This window comes from Grampus griseus (genome assembly GCF_964374135.1).
Source record: "Grampus griseus genome assembly, chromosome: 1".
Classification (NCBI taxonomy): Eukaryota; Metazoa; Chordata; class Mammalia; order Artiodactyla; family Delphinidae; genus Grampus; species Grampus griseus.
Window position 1 is genome coordinate 119,823,908 of NC_139017.1, and position 16,981 is coordinate 119,840,888.

Consider the following 16,981-nt stretch of genomic DNA (forward strand, 5'->3'; position numbering starts at 1 on the left):
TTAAATTTAATCTTCATTTCTCTTTATATTTGTAACACTTACTTTATTATCTTGTTATTTTCACCTCAGCTGAATATGCTCACAAGGCTGTCTTAAAAACTATAAGATTTATGTTTTGATGGTCCACACACTATATTGAAATTTTCACTTATGTTACTTAGTATGCTCATTACAACAGCTCTTAGAAGTATTTATTACTTTATGGATGGATAAGCAGTCTCACAGGCTTAATAACTTGTCTAGGATTGCAGCATTTTTAAATAATAATGACAGTAATCAAGCCCAATCTTTTCGTTGCTGAAGTCAATGATCTTTCAACTGTATCCTACCCACTGCCCTTCATTTTGCATTGTCATCATGTATTATCTTTTAATAACAATAAGTGGTTTGGAAAATCCTTACCACATATTTCTCTCCAAGATTCTTCTTAACATTTGGTTTCTGTGTTGAGTGCTTCAGCCCTCCTGCATATGAATCACCCCCTTCCTAATTCCTGTTCCCCAATTCCTGGTGGCAGGTATTGAGGCAACACCATTGAGACCCATAACTCTACAAACAAAAGTTTTAGAATACACTTTAGAATAAAAGTGATAATTTTTCACAAACATGTCAGAATTTGGGATTATAAACATTTACGACCATTTCACCTTAAAAATGCAATACATTTGAATTTTAAAGATTAAGTCATTTTAAAAAACAATTTGGATCTCCTTATTTGAAATTCTCTTCTAAGCCTCCAATACATAGTTTTAATTCCCTTCAGTGGTGGCATATCAGTATTTTTCTTTTAGGGGAGGGGTTATTTTTGAAAGGGTCACTCTTTCAGATATAATAGCTTATATTTATTGAGGTCATACTATTTGTCAAACAGAATGCTCAGCACTTGACATTTTTTGAACTTCAAAAAATTTAATCCTCACCACAATCTAGAGATCAACACTATTACTGTGAACTTCCTTTTATAGTTCGACAACAGACAGAGAGATTAAGTAATTTTTCACAAAGCTACTGACACAATGAAGCTAGAACTTAAACTCAGGCCTCTCCAGTTAAAAACCCTAGACTTTTTGTTCATTCTGCATGCCATCTCTCAGAATGGAAATCTTTTAGAGCAGTCCCAAAATGTTTTCAGACTGATAACACTTTGAGATAAGTGCAGGTTCTGAAGGTAACTACTCCAGAGAAGGATATATTCTTGTATGCAAATATTTCAGTGGATTTTAAAAAAAATATTGACATAGATCCTTTACAAAGATATTCATTTTGCTTTTAGTATTTACCAGCTATGAGAAGGCTTACAATTCCAAAGTTAATAAATCAAGAGTTAAGGAAATGAGTTGGATTTGATGGGTTTGGGGGATTGTGAGGGAGGTATTTATTTCTCCCCTTATTAGGTTACTAGCTGTGATAGGTTTATAACGGTACTACAATAGAAAAAAAATATAAGAAATAATTGCCATTATTGAGGGATTAATCTATTTTAAAATATAAATTAGAATGTTTTCCAGAAAGACCTGCCTTCTTTTGTTAAAAGGTTGAAAGGCTAACAAATATTTAGAAAATATCTATATTTGCAAATAATGTATTTGGTAAGCTTCACTCTTAAGCAATGGGAAGAAAAAAGTACCTGATGTAAGCTAAATAAGAATGTCCTATTACAGACAATTAATTATTTTCTCTAATCTTTAAGGTCAAAGGAAACAAAATTTAGATGGAAGGCTATTAAGTAAATTGCTTATAGTTAATTGATACAGCTGTCAAGGTAAATCATTTTAGTCTTTGTGTTATCATATTTTAAAAAGTTAGCTGTAATGGTTACATATTTTTATTTTAAAACAATACAATAAATCTTGATAATGTAAAAGTATAAGCAAAGGGACTCCATTAAAATTCTTTTCCGATTGGAGAATACTTAATTGGGCACTGTCTTTGCCTAAAAGCTTTGTGATAATTCTAAACACAAGATTTTATTATGATTATTTTTATTCTATAAGTGCCTGAAAATGTAGTGGTTTGCCAATGCAGAAACAGAGCTCTAAGATTACAAAGGAAAGCCATTTTTTAAAAAAAATTGTGCTGGGGGAGGTAAATTTCGAATAGAAGAAAAATTACTGAATATGACAATAAACGTCATTCTACAGTGAGCTCAAATGATAGCTTTAGCCATGCAGAAGGCAACCTGATGCCAAACTCAGTGTGTGATTTTTATTTGCAGTGTGCAATTATCTGGATTTTCCATCTCTGTCTTAACTGGAAATGATTGTATGTATAAAATATGTCACAGATTATGATGATTTGATTTTGTTTTTAAATTTTGTTAGAATAAATACTGTGTACTTTAGCTAATATAGAGTCATTCAAACTCCTTGAGGCATATAATACACATACCCTTAATGAAACAAAAAATGAAATTATAGGGCAACGTTTTCTTAAACATTTATGAAGGCTGTTTAAACAAAAATAACAAGTTGGTCAACCATGGAGCTGTAGTTTGTATCTCCACATCTTAAACCATGAACAATCATTGTTAGATAGCAGTATTTGAAAGTTAGGGAAAAATTCTTATTTGTTTCTTTTGAATTTCTTTTCTTTAATGAGTTAGTAGTGTCTTCAGTACCCATGGCTGATGTAAACCTGACAGAATTCTCAACTCATTTAGATACTGTCTCAATAGGCAAACAATGCCTGCTGGGAGTGATGATTAAAAAGTAACAACAGAAGTGCAACAGACATGGACAAACCAAATTTATAATGGGAACTGTCCTGATGTTGGGCTCTTCTGTCCTTTCAGAGAACATAGTACTTTAATTATACTGTATCTTTGTTTGAGTGATAGCCTTACTAGAGAGGCAGCACAGATGAAGGAGTGGTGAACAAATCTCCCTCTCATCATGTGCCCACAGCAGCAACTGTAAGAGATACAGTCCTGAGAATGAATAGTATGAACCATGCCTCTCAAGCTGTTAGGTGTTATTTATAAGGAAAGAAGGAGGTGATTACCTCATATACACTGATAGGAAGTGGTACAGTGAAGGAGGAGAGTTATCCCTATAATACACAATTATTTTATGACCTTCAGATACGTAATTCCATGGATTTTGTAATCAATGAGAAAATTAAACCTGGGGTTGCCCCTGAGATAGAGTCTGTATTTTAGAATTCATCTCAGAAACAAAGAATTACTGATTTTATTTTTACTTCCCAAGATACATTGACATCAGAGCCATGATTTAAAAAATATATTACAGATAGAAAAAATAAATTTTCAGTTTGGGGCTGATTCCGTTATTCCAGAAGTGGACTGTCTGGAGTAACCAGCATTTCTGTTGAAAATCATCGAAGAATATATGGGTGTTTTTCCCAAGAAGAAAAAGAAAAATGAAGTTTTAGGATCAAAAACATGATTTACAAAGAGATCCTCACAATACATAGAAGACAAATAATAACTTTTGACTAAATGCACTTGAAGTGTGTGAATGTCAACATCTTTTCCTGAACATTGAGAAATACAAATTTATGAACATTTTAGAAAAAGCACTTTTCTTTTTTCTGTGAAGCTTAGAATAGCTACCTCTTTATTAAGATACTATATCAATAAACTTTAACACAATTATACTATTATGTTTACCTTCCTGACCTTAGTAAATTCATAGTGATTTATATTAAGAAACATGTAAAATTTTTATAATATCAAAGGTTATCTGTAATCTATTCAGCTCAAATTCAAACCCTCTCACTGAGTAAAGGATACACAGAGAAAATATGTAAAATAATGTCACTTCGACATGATTGAATTAGGTTTACAATTATAATCTGAGGATCAAAAAGCAAAATAAAACATGTACACCATTTTTCATATGACAGAAACAGGTCTGTTCTTGCACAAACAAGACAAAAATGGTTTCCGTAGGAACAAGACATCATGTGAAAGCTCTCAAAACAGATCCCCCTTCCAGAGAGTTTCTTTCTGAGCCTCTGCTTGTAGATAAGCTTTCATGGAAAATCAGCCATTGCCTCTCTCAAAGCTGACAGGTAAACTCAAGCAGGTAGAGAAAGATGCCAACAGGTAACAGCATATGCATCACTCAGGGATGCTTCTATGTCAGAAATGATTTGTGTCAATCTGTTCCCAAACTCAACAACCTTTAAGTACAATTGTACTTTAAAAAGAAAAAAAAATGATGAAAAGAAAATATCTCTGAGCTTTGTCTTCAGCAATACATGTAAGACATGGGGTGGGGGAGGATTCTGAGACAAACACTCCTGAGTACTTATTTGAAAGGTTTTCACTAAAACAAAAGTAGGAAGGCTCTGCATGGTGGCTGACGACCATTGTGGGTGGCAGGAGTCTTTTGAGTGAAATAAAATCTAGCTGGTGGGATAAATGGGGATTTTATAGTTCCTTAACTGTAGGGAAGTTAGTGGACATTCGTCAAGCTAGGTTAATGGTTGGTGACTGGAAAATGGTTTAAGGTAATTTCCTAAATGGCAAGCTAAAGTAGGTGTAGATTTGTATAAATTACAAAATGAATTAAGGGGCTCCTTTTTGGGGCCATGTGCATATTTTCTCACGATTTGTTTCAAATCCCTTAGAAAATCAGTAGCTGCAAAATTATATCCATTCAGTGTGGATCCTGGGAAATACTTGGGAAGAGCAGTAGAATTAAATGGACTTCTGTAGTTAAGCTAGATTGGGCAGTGCCTTTATTTTCTCGTGTCTAATTTGTCTGTTTGCCATAAGGTCAAAAGCACAATACATTTGGGAAAAAAATATATCAGAAATGACAGTAGAAGAGAAACAGTTTAAGGTAAAGTAAAGTGATGTGGTGTGGATTTAGATTAGATATACAGCATCCTATTTTATACTTGACATTAACTGATCTAAGAGAGCTATGAGGGTGGGGCTGGGGGTGGTAGAGTGCCAGGCAGTAAGAGAGGGTTTGATTGACATGCAGTCCCACATGCATGTACACTGCTGGATTTCAAATCAACAGCTCAACACAGTAGAAATAGGTATTATTTTGCTATCTACCAGAGAAAAATTATGACATTCAAACTAGCTAGGAGATATAACAATCATTAATATCCAATGTTAAATATTTTAAAAATCAATAGATCTGAAGAGTGAATAATAGTTATTTATAAAATCACATATTCTTTTATCTTTCTATGTATGCCTGAAATCAATAGCAAGTGTCTTCTATTTATATATCAATTAGACTAATAGTGCTTCTACTGATAAAGATAATACTATAAATATAATTGAGACTTTATCAAATGTGAACTCCATTGGGATAGGTGATTTTTTTTTCTCTGTTTTCTTTACTTGCAGTTTCCTAAGCACCTACAAAAGGCCTGGTACAGGATGTTTCATTGAGTGTTTACTAATTAATTACCTAGACATATAACATGACTCTACACATTCCTGAAATAAGTGCTACTATCATTTCGATCTTGCATTTAGTATTGTTTCTTTCCTATTTCTACCACATGTAGAAATTTGTATGACATGTGGCTGTGTAAGTATAGGCAGCCTTCTATGATTGGGTTTGGTTGTTGCTACTGTTATGTTCTCAAAGGCAGAGACAGGCATGGATTAACTTTTCTTTGGATCTCCAGTTTCTAATAAAGTATATCCTATAGTCAGCACTTAATAAATGAATGCATTGAGTATTACAAGTATGTATTTCTTTTTTTTTAAATAAATTAATTAATTTATTTATTTTTGGCTGCGTTGGGTCTTCGTTGCTGAGTGCGGGCTTTCCCTAGTTGCGGTGAGCGGGGGCTGCTCTTCACTGCAGTGTGCGGGCTTCTCATTGCAGTGGCTTCTCTTGTTGCGGAGCACGGGCTCTAGGTGGGCGAGCTTCAGTAGCTGTGGCACGTGGGCTCAGTAGTTGTGGCGCATGGGCTTAGTTGCTCCATGGCATGTGGGATCTTTCCGGACCAGGGCTTGAACCATGTCCCCTGCGCTGGCAGGCGGATTCCCAAAAACTGTGCCACCAGGGAAGCCCCTACAAGTATGTATTTCTGATTCCAAAGTAGAATATAATCTTTTAGAATTCAGATGGTGTATATTAAAAAAAAATAGTGGCTAAGAATATAGACTTTGAGGTCAAATGAGAGTATTCACAGTCACGTTTTTGCCACTTAGTAGATGGGTAGCATTGAGCAAGTTAATTACACTATTAAGTCTTCATTTTTTAATCTAAATAATTGGATTATAATAATATCTATATAAAAATCTTGTAGAGGAATAAATAAGGTAATATATGTAAAATGCATAGGCTACTGCCTGGCAAGTAGTAAGTGTTCAATTCCTATTAGCTTACATAATACCTGTGCTCAGATGGATCTGGCATCAAATCTACAACATTAATTCTTATTAGTTGCATGAATTTAGAGAGGTTACTGAGCCCCTCTGAGCCTGTTTTCCCCTTTGTAAAATAATCAATAGCAAAGAAAAATTATCAGTAGTGAAGAAAATATTCTATTATATTTTAGGTCTGCAATGCATTGTAGCTGTCATGCTGAGTGCCTGTATCTCCTTTACTTTTCTCTTTGACCGTAGAGCATGCCAGTATTTTTTCCTGTTTGTTCTTGCTGCCTTCTTAGGATGAGATAACCTCAGAGAGCATTTCAGATTCTCAACTCAAAGGTCACCTTTGTGTTAGAGGTGTAACATGTTTGTCATTCAAGCTTCTACAGCTTTGTTGAATGCTGGGTTTATTGTTTTTTCCTATTCTTTTCCTTCTTTCTTTAAAGTCGAGAGTGTTGGTCATGTTTAGGATCAAACAAGGGAAGCCAAGTGAGGACTGCTAATTTAGTGTACACTGAACTGAGTACCTCAAACTACAGTTACTGCCCCAGCCAAAGAAACAAACAACAACAGTGCAGGTATTACTGAACTATATCAATGGTTAACAAATACACTATATATCAGAATATTTAAATAAATATTTTCATGTGGTTGATTAGTTCATGTGTTTGCATACCGCATAGGCCTAGAATACGTTAAAGGAACAAAGTACTCTCATGAATTTTCCTGCTTAATTAATTGATGGATGGATATGGTGGTATATGGTTGAGAATCTATTCCTTACAGTTATCATGCCTTCTCTTAGAGCCAAAACTACTACTAGGATCATGATAGGACTCATTTCTTCATGATATCGGTGCCTGATATATTTTCATTATAAACCAAGTATTTCAAACATACTTGACCAGGAGTCAAGGTGTTGCCTGCTTGAGAAGATCATGGAGGATGTGCCTTCTCCCTTCCCCCAGTTATGTCTGGTTCCAGCAAGCATTCAAAGATCCATACTGTTATTTTCATGGGTATAATTATTGAACACAGCTATACCAGGTTTCCAAAATCTCAAGTCACCCCTTGGTACAAAGATTTAGACTGGTTAACCTTTCAGAAACTTAAAGCATCAAAGAATCTTCTTAATGCAGCAATGGATGCTCAAAAGCAAACAGAGGGGGAAAATGTAGCAATGAGCAGCCCTTTAGGAAATTCACAGAGTGGAACATAAGCAATATTAGACATTGGTGACTCAAAGTAGAAGCATTCAGTCTCAAGTCATATCCTGAAAACAAACAAACCAGTAAAAACTAGCTTTAGCACATACATGAGGAGCACTTCACATAAGAAGGATTATTCGAAAATAAAATTAACATAAAACTTGGAAGAATCTGACTTCCCCATTTTACAGATCAAGTAACAGAGTTACCACTTCATGATTTTGTCAAAGGTTCAGATCTAATTTACCAGTGAGGATTTAACTAGATTTCAGTTCTTTTGTTACCTATATTCTTAGTGAATTAGGAAAAGGGAAAGAAACGGACAAGAGATTAACAGAATCATCACAAGGCCTGACTGCATTCAATAAGCTCTATCCCTTCTTAAATGTGTCAGTTCTTCCTTTTGACCATGGCCAGCTTGCAGAAACCCAGTTCACAGAAACTGTCTTTGAAGCAATTCATTCCACCTCACAGCTGGGGCACTAAACTGTTTTTCTTTAAGCAAAGTTTATTGATATAATTTATAATTGAGTGCCCTATTTCTCTAACTGCTTTGAAGTCAAAGACATAAAGGGACAAACAGATTCAGATTGCTTCTTAAGGACTGCTACTCAAATTTCTAGTTTATTCTTTGGCTCCCTTCTAGTGGATGACCACTTTTATGTATATATAGTCTTGTTAGGAAGAATCATTTGACTCTATTTTGTGGGAAAAGTATTTGCCTGCCTCATTTTTTATTGCTAGATTTTTATGTCCATTAAAGAGAAGCACAGTTTTGCTATAACCACAACCTCTTAAACAATACTTCAATTTAAATGTGCCAAGCTTAATTTTTAATGTTGTCTTTTAACATTCAGGAAAAGAAAAATTATGCTCTCACACATGCTTGTTTAAAAAATCATGATATTGTCTTAATTTTCAATTTTCTTCAGCGTTATTCATTTTCTGGTAAGACTGCTAATATTGCATCACTTTTGCATTCTGCTCTACATCTTATGAAGTTCCTTCATATAATATATGATTTAAGTTTTATAATGGTATGCCAAGGTAAACAGGCAGCTGCCATCATCCACATTGTAGTTAAAGAAACCAAATTTAAGAGTTGAAGCTTTCTAAAAGTCACATAGCCAATGAAAAGGATAAAGTGTTGAAAATTAGGTCTTTGGATTTTATGCCTTATTTATTTTAAGCACATAGTTCTAAAATAACAAAGGAGATGACACAGATGCCTTTTAAAAAAATCCTCCAATGGTTTATTTTTTAACCCTGTAGTTACCATCTTAAGAAAACAGACATCATAACTGGTTATGTGTGATGTATCTTTGCTAAAGCTTGTCTTTTGATGTTATGGGGTTTCTTCCTCTAAAAGGAGAGGAGAGACTCATAAAATGTGGGTAATGCTCATTGTGGTTGAAAGGCAAAGTTTATAAATCAAATAAAAATAGCATGCAAAATCATCTTACATTGAGAATAATAAGGGATGAGCTTAATTGTTGCAGAATTACCACATCAGCAATAAATTGGAAAGATTATAGGAAGAACCAGTTTCCTGTTCTTATGAATAAATTGCTTTTTTGAATAGTTTGTTTGGTGCCTAGAAAGGAGTGTGGAAGCATCCAGTTAGTTTCATGATGTGTAATATTGAGTAATGGATGATAGCATGGTAGTTTTCACTGTGATTATGAAAGAAGAGATTTCTTCCACAGTGGAGTGCTATTCCATGAGGGAGGTGGATGAGTCATTTTCTTATACCTAGTGATGAACAATGGACTTAAAAATGAGACTCTTTGCACTTAGAGAAATAATTAACAACAATATGAAGTACAGTTGAAACAACTTTGGAAAAGAGAATCAGCCTCAGGTTATTCAACAACAGTGGATTAGAAGGTTTATATGCTATATTTATTAATGATTTGGAAGAGGGAGTAGATATTAAGTTGGTAAAATTTGCCCATTATACTAAGTTGTCTCTGAGAGTAAACACTTTGAATGATTGTGAGAAACTTCAGATGGAGTATTAGATAGCATGCTCCCAGAAAATATTAGATGGGCCTAAAATAATGTGTGTCATTAAAAAAATAGCCTCATTTATATATGCAGACACTTTCAACCTTCTGACTGTTCAATCAGTCCCTGTGGGAGCTAGAGTCAAGTAGGTGTTTAAAGTGTGACAATAACGAAAAACAACAATACTTTGTAAGAAATTCATAATTCAGATGACAGCTGCCATAATTCTGTGATCTCACCTCTCAAAAGGAGTGCCCTTTTTTATATGTGATTATTTCATCTGAGAAAAACCAGAGAGAGTAGGTGTTTCAAGTTAAGAGAAACACATAATGTTAAAAGGTGGTTGCAAGCCAATTATAAACCATTTGTAAATATCATACTCATTTGGTGATAGCAAATATTCTTGATTGAGATATTGTGTTCAATACTATAAAAAAACAATGTGAGCAAATTCTTATCATATTGTCCTTAATATTTAATCAAAGGACTACTTAATTCAAACTAAAATTAAATTATTAGACTAAAAAAACTGTCTCCTCTTACCATGAAATAAAATTTTGAGAGGGAATTGGCACCCCACAATGATGAACTACATTTATTTTTTAAACATTTAATCAGATGACCAACTGTTTGAAAGTATCAGTCAAAAGTGAGTTTAAGAAAGGTCTCTCTCATACACACAGAATTACAATTAGTACATTGACTCATTATATTTTCACTTGCCTGCCCTCTCTTAGGTTTTTAAACAATCTCGTCTGGATAGATTACCATTTAACTGTGTACACAGGTTTAGGTAAGGATGAATTCTACGAGCAGTATTGGGAATATGGTGTGTGTCAGAAACTGCTTTGTTCTGGGAATACAAGACTATGTCTTGCTCTCTGAGAAATCTTCAGACCATAAGATGCTAATCATATTTCAAGGTAATACAGTAAGGGCTCCAAGATACACAGATGTTTTAGGATACTTTGGAAACCCAGGGACGATACTACTTAACTCATTCTAAAGGAAGGTATGGGAAGATATTTGGAGAGAGTAAAATTGAAGTTAAAATTTGAAATATGGGTTGGATATTTCAAGTTAAATGTGGGTAAATATATTCTATGTGAACTTCATGAGGTGAAGAACAATGCAATGTATTATATAACTCCAAATGGAATTTATATTTATTTATATATTATACTTATTATATTATGAGTGTATGTAATGTACATCTGTGTATGCATGTGTGCGTATTTTTAGATTTGTAGAGGTGTGTGTGGGTGTGTGATATATGAACTTAAGTGGGGATTGAGAGAGGCTTCTAAGATACACTTTTGTCATTTGTGAAGGGGAAAACACTTAAAATACTTTGGACCCTTCATGATAAATGTTCTCTCCTCTCAATACACTCTTGTAAATTTGAATCCAGAGAGACTTTTTTTTTTTTAACATCTATTGGAGTATAATTGCTTTACAATTGTGTGTTAGTTTCTGCTTTATAACAAAGTGAATCAGTTATACATATGTTCCCATATCTCTTCCCTCTTGCGTCTCCCTCCCCCCCACCTCCCCTATCCCACCCATCTAGGTGGTCACAAAGCACCGAGCTGACCTCCCTGTGCTATGCTGCTGCTTCCCACTAGCTATCTACCTTACGTTTGGTAGTGTATATAAGTCCATGCCTCTCTCTCGCTTTGTCACAGCTCACCCTTCCCCCTCCCCATATCCTCAAGTCCGTTCTCTAGTAGGTCTGTGTCTTTATTCCTGTCTTACCACTAGGTTCTTCACAACATTTTTTTTTCTTAAATTCTATATATATGTGTTAGCATACAGTATTTGTCATTCTCTTTCTGACTTACTTCACTCTGTATGACAGACTCTAGGTCTATCCACCTCATTATAACAGCTCAATTTCATTTCTTTTTATGGCTGAGTAATATTCCACTGTATATATGTGCCACATCTTCTTTATCCATTCATCCGATGATGGACACTTAGGTTGTTTCCATCTCTGGGCTATTATAAATAGAGCTGCAATGAACACTTTGGTACATGACTCTTTTTGAATTATGGTTTTCTCAGGGTATATGCCCAGTAGTGGGATTGTTGGGTCATATGGTAGTTCTATTTGTAGTTTTTTAAGGAACCTCCATAATGTTCTCCATAGTGGCTGTACCAATTCACATTCCCACCAGCAGTGCAAGAGGATTCCCTTTTCTCCACACCCTCTCCAGCATTTATTGTTTCTAGATTTTTTGTTGATGGCCATTCTGACTGGTGTGAGATGATATCTCATTATAGTTTTGATGTGCATTTCTCTAATGGTTAATGATGTTGAGCATTCTTTCATGTGTTTGTTGGCAGTCTGTATATCTTCTTTGGAGAAATGTCTATTGAGGTCTTCTGCCCATTTTTGGATTGGGTTGTTTGTTTTTTTTCTTACTGAGCTGCATGAGCTGCTTGTAAATTTTAGAAATTAATCCTCTGGCAGTTGCTTCATTTGCAAATATTTTCTCCCATTCTGAGGGTTGTCTTTTGGTCTTGTTTATGGTTTCCTTTGCTAAGCAAAAGCTTTGAAGTTTCATTAGGTCCCATTTGTTTATCTTTGTTTTTATTTCCATTTCTCTAGGAGGTGGGTCAAAAAGGATCTTGCTGTGATTTATGTCATAGAGTGTTCTGCCTATGTTTTCCTCTAAGAGTTTGATAGTTTCTGGTCTTACATTTAGGTCTTTAATCCATTTTGAGCTTATTTTTGTGTATGGTGTTAGGGAGTGTTCTAATCTCATACTTTTGCATGTAGCTGTCCAGTTTTCCCAGCACCATTTATTGAAGAGGCTGTCCTTTCTCCACTGTACATTCTTGCCTCCTTTATCAAAGATAAGGTGACCATATGTGCGTGGGTTTATCTCTGGGCTTTCTATCCTGTTCCATTGATGTATCTTTCTGTTTTTGTGCCAGTACCATACTGTCTTGATTACTGTAGCTTTGTAGTATAGTCTGAAGTCAGGGAGCCTGATTCTTCCAGCTCTGTTTTTCGTTCTCAAGATTGCTTTGGCTATTCGGGGTCTTTTGTGTATCCATACAAATTGTGAAACTTTTTGTTCTAGTTCTGTGAAAAATGTCAGTGGTAGTTTGATAGGGATTGCACTGAATCTGTAAATTGCTTTGGGTAGTATATTTATTTTCACAATATTGATTCTTCCAATCAAAGAACATGGTATATCTCTCCATCTCTTTATATCATCTTTAATTTCTTTCATCAGTGTCTTATAATTTTCTGCATACAGGTTTTTGTCTCCTTAGGTAGGTTTATTCCTAGATATTTTACTTTTTTTTGTTGCAATGGTAAATGGGAGTGTTTTCTTGATTTCACTTTCAGCTTTTTCATCATTAGTGTACAGGAATGCCAGAGATTTCTGTGCATTAATTTTGTATCCTGCTACTTTACCGAATTCATTGATTAGCTCTAGTAGTTTTCTGGTAGCATCTTTAGGATTCTCTATGTAGAGTATCATGTCATCTGCAAACAGTGACAGCTTTGCTTCTTCTTTTCCGATTTGGATTCCTTTTATTTCCTTTTCTTCTCTGATTGCTGTGGCTAAAACTTCCAAAACTATGTTGAATAAGAGTGGTGAGAGTGGGCAACCTTGTCTTGTTCCTGAACTTAGTGGAAATGCTTTCAGTTTGTCACCATTGAGGATAATGTTGACTGTGGGTTTGTCATATATGGCCTTTATTATGTTGAGGAAAGTTCCCTCTATGCCTACTTTCTGCAGGGTTTCTATCATGAATGGGTGTTGAATTTTGTCAAAAGCTCCCTCTGCATCTATTGAGATGATCATATGGTTTTTCTCCTTCAATTTGTTAATATGGTTTAACATATTGATTGATTTGCATATATTGAAGAATCCTTGCATTCCTGGAATAAACCCCACTTGATCATGGTGTATGATTTTTTTTATGTGCTGTTGGTTTCTGTTTGCTAGTATTTTGTTGAGGATTTTTACATCTATGTTCAACAGTGATATTGGCCTGTAGTTTTTCTTTCTTTGTGACATCCTTGTCTGGTTTTGGTATCAAGGTGGTGGTGGCCTCGTAGAATGAGTTTGGGAGTGTTCCTCCCTCTGATATATTTTGGAAGCGTTTGAGAAGGATAGGTGTTAGCTCTTCTCTAAATATTTGATACAATTCACCTGTGAAACCATCTGGTCCTGGGCTTTTGTTTGTTGGAAGATTTTTAATCACAGTTTCAATTTCAGTGCTTGTGATTGGTCTGTTCATATTTTCTATTTCTTCCTGATTCAGTCTTGGCAGGTTGTGCATTTCTAAGAGTTTGTCCATTTCTCCCAGGTTGTCCATTTTATTGGCATAGTGTTGCTTGTAGTAATTTCTCATGATCTTTTGTATTTCTGCACTGTCAGTTGTTACCTCTCCTTTTTCATTTCTAATTCTATTGATTTGAATCTTCTCCTTTTTTTTCTTGATGAGTCTGGCTAATGGTTTATCAATTTTGTTTATCTTCTCAAAGAACCAGCTTTTAGATTTATTTATCTTTGCTATCGTTTCCTTCATTTCTTTTTCCTTTATTTCTTATCTGATTTTTATGATTTCTTTCCTTCTGCTAACTTTGGGTTTTTTTGTTCTTCTTTCTCTAATTGCTTGAGGTGCAAGGTTAGGTTGTCTATTCGAGATGTTTCCTGTTTCTTAAGGTAGGATTGTATTGCTATAAATTCCCCTCTTAGAACTGCTTTTGCTGCATCCCATAGATTTTGGGTCATCGTGTCTCCATTGTCATATGTTTCTAGGTATTTTTTAATTTCCTCTTTGATTTCTTCAGTGATCACTTCGTTGTTAAGTATTGTATTGTTTAGCCTCCATGTGTTTGTATTTTTTACAGATGTTTTCCTGTAATTGATGTCTAGTTTCATAGCGTTGTGGTCGGAAAAGGTACTTGATACAATTTCAATTTTCTTAAATTTACCAAGGCTTGATTTGTGATGCAAGATATGATCTATTCTGCAGAATGTTCCATGAGCACTTGAGAAAAATGTGTATTGTGCTGTTTTTGGATGGAGTGTCCTATAAATATCAATCAAGTCCATCTTGTTTAATGTATCATTTAAAATTTGTGTTTCCTTATTTATTTTCATGTTGGATGATCTGTCCATTGTTGAAAGTGGGGTGTTAAAGTCCCCTACTATGAATGTGTTACTGTCAATTTCCCCTTTTATGGATGTTAGTATTTGCCTTATGTATTGAGGTGCTTCTATGTTGGGTGCATTAATATTTACAATTGTTATATCTCCTTCTTGTATCAATCCCTTGATCATTATGTACTGTTCTTCTTTGTCTCTTCTAATAGTCTTTATTTTAAAGCCTATTTTGTCTGATATGAGAATTGCTACTCCAGCTTTCTTTTGGTTTCCATTTGCATGGAATATCTTTTTCCATCCCCTTATTTTCAGTCTGTATTTGTCTCTAGGTCTGAAGTGGGTCTCTTGTAGACAGCATATATATGGGTCTTGTTTTTGTATCCATTCAGCCAATCTGTGTCTTTTGGTGGAAGCATTTAGTCCATTTACATTTGTTTTATCCGATTTGACTGCTGTGAAATAGTCTCAGACCTGAAACATGGAATATATCAAAAAGCTTCTTTTGTTCATTTCAGGATGAACGTCACATCCATATTAATTGTCCTTATAGTGAAGCCTTCCTAGAGGCCACCTGTCAGAACATCTGGAGCTTGTGTTGCTGCTGCTTCCAAAACGGCACCATTTCCATCTCTACCCTGACTTCAAAGACCCATCAACGTTGATGGTAAGGATCTGGGAAGGGACATGGCAGAGATTTACTGACCCAGGCTCAGTTCTCTCCTAGAATTCTAAAGTTGTTTTTTCTGTTTCCGGACCTAGCAAAAGACAGGTCATTTAAATTTGATATTTTCCAAAATACCACAGATACTTACTAAAAAAAAGAATATTAATAGATTTTCCAGGTTTCCCCTTAGGTTTTAGATTGAACATGAATCCAAATGATCTGTTTTACATATAAGTGAAGTAAACAGCATCACTTCAAGGATATCAATGTACATTTGGGTTAAGTTTGAATATTGTGACCTTCATCTTTTTTTGAATTAAAGGGAAGAAAAGAAATATTACATATAGGATGTCATTGGGCATTATAGGTCCCCATCCAGAATCCAAACTCAGACCTAGCAAGTGGAAGTATCTGGTGATATACCTGTGAGACTGAATCTCTCAGAGTTGGGTCACATTTTTATAGCTTTAATTTGTGGGGAACAACAGCTTAAGTTACTGACAAAGAAAAGGGCTTCAAAGTCACTACTGATATATTTTTCATTGGAGTTCCCCCAAAAGATTTAATTCCTTTCCTACTTTGTTAAACCTGCTGTATTCTTAATTCTCCTTGTTTACTTATTTCAAACTTGTTGTGAGCGCATGTGGTGTAAGGAAGAAGAATTAGTCATTGATGAAATAAGTGTGGAAAACAAGGGGTATTCAGGTTAAGAGGTTTCTTTGCACAAAGATTTCTCATAGTGTTTGATGTGTTAATACTCAAAGAAAACCTTAAAGAGAGGTGTGGTTTGGAGGAATAGTTACTGATCATATTTTCTTACCCTATCTGATTTTTTATTTGTATTTTTTCTTTGTTTTTGTTTTCCAAAGCATTTCATAGAACATGCTTTAGGAAATGCTGGCCTAGGCTATGATATTCAAATAGATTCTTTTCATATGGCTCTCAGTACCTGTGAGCATCCTGCTGGAGACAGCCTCATCAATGAGTCTACCTCCACACAAGACCAGTCCTGACCCCTCTTTGTGAACCCTATCTTGGTCCATATTTTTTCTTTCTTACAGTCTTGCCTAAACCCTGGACCAGCAGTCTGCCTGTGGTCTAAGTTTCTCACTGACTCAGGTATTCTACTTGTATTACATTGGGTGAGGAGACAGATAATAAATGGATAGAATAGTATGCTGAATGGTGATCACTGCTATAGAGAAAAAATAAAGAAGAGTAAGTAGTAAAAGAAATGAGGGACGAGTTATTATTTTATGTAAGGAGGCCAGAAATGGCTTCTCTATTTAGGTGATATTTGGACAGAGACCAACTAGGGGTACATAAGTGAACTGATGATAACAGATGAAAGTAGATTAGATGGGACTGATGGTAACTTTGAGTGCAACGTGTTTTTTTTGTTTGTTTGTTTTGTTTTTTCCAGAACCACCATTACTCTCCATTTGAAAATCCCTAGCAATAAGGTATATCATTATTTTCATAGTTCAAGTTCATTTATTTGGAAAGGTATGGATATGTTTTTCCCTCTTTAAAAATGCATCAAGCCATTAAAAAAATGCTAGTTGGTATCATTCTGATTTTTTTCAATAGAGCTTTAAGTCTAACCTTAAGCTATTCATAAAAGGAAGAATTTCTTAGCTCAGTGTATGCT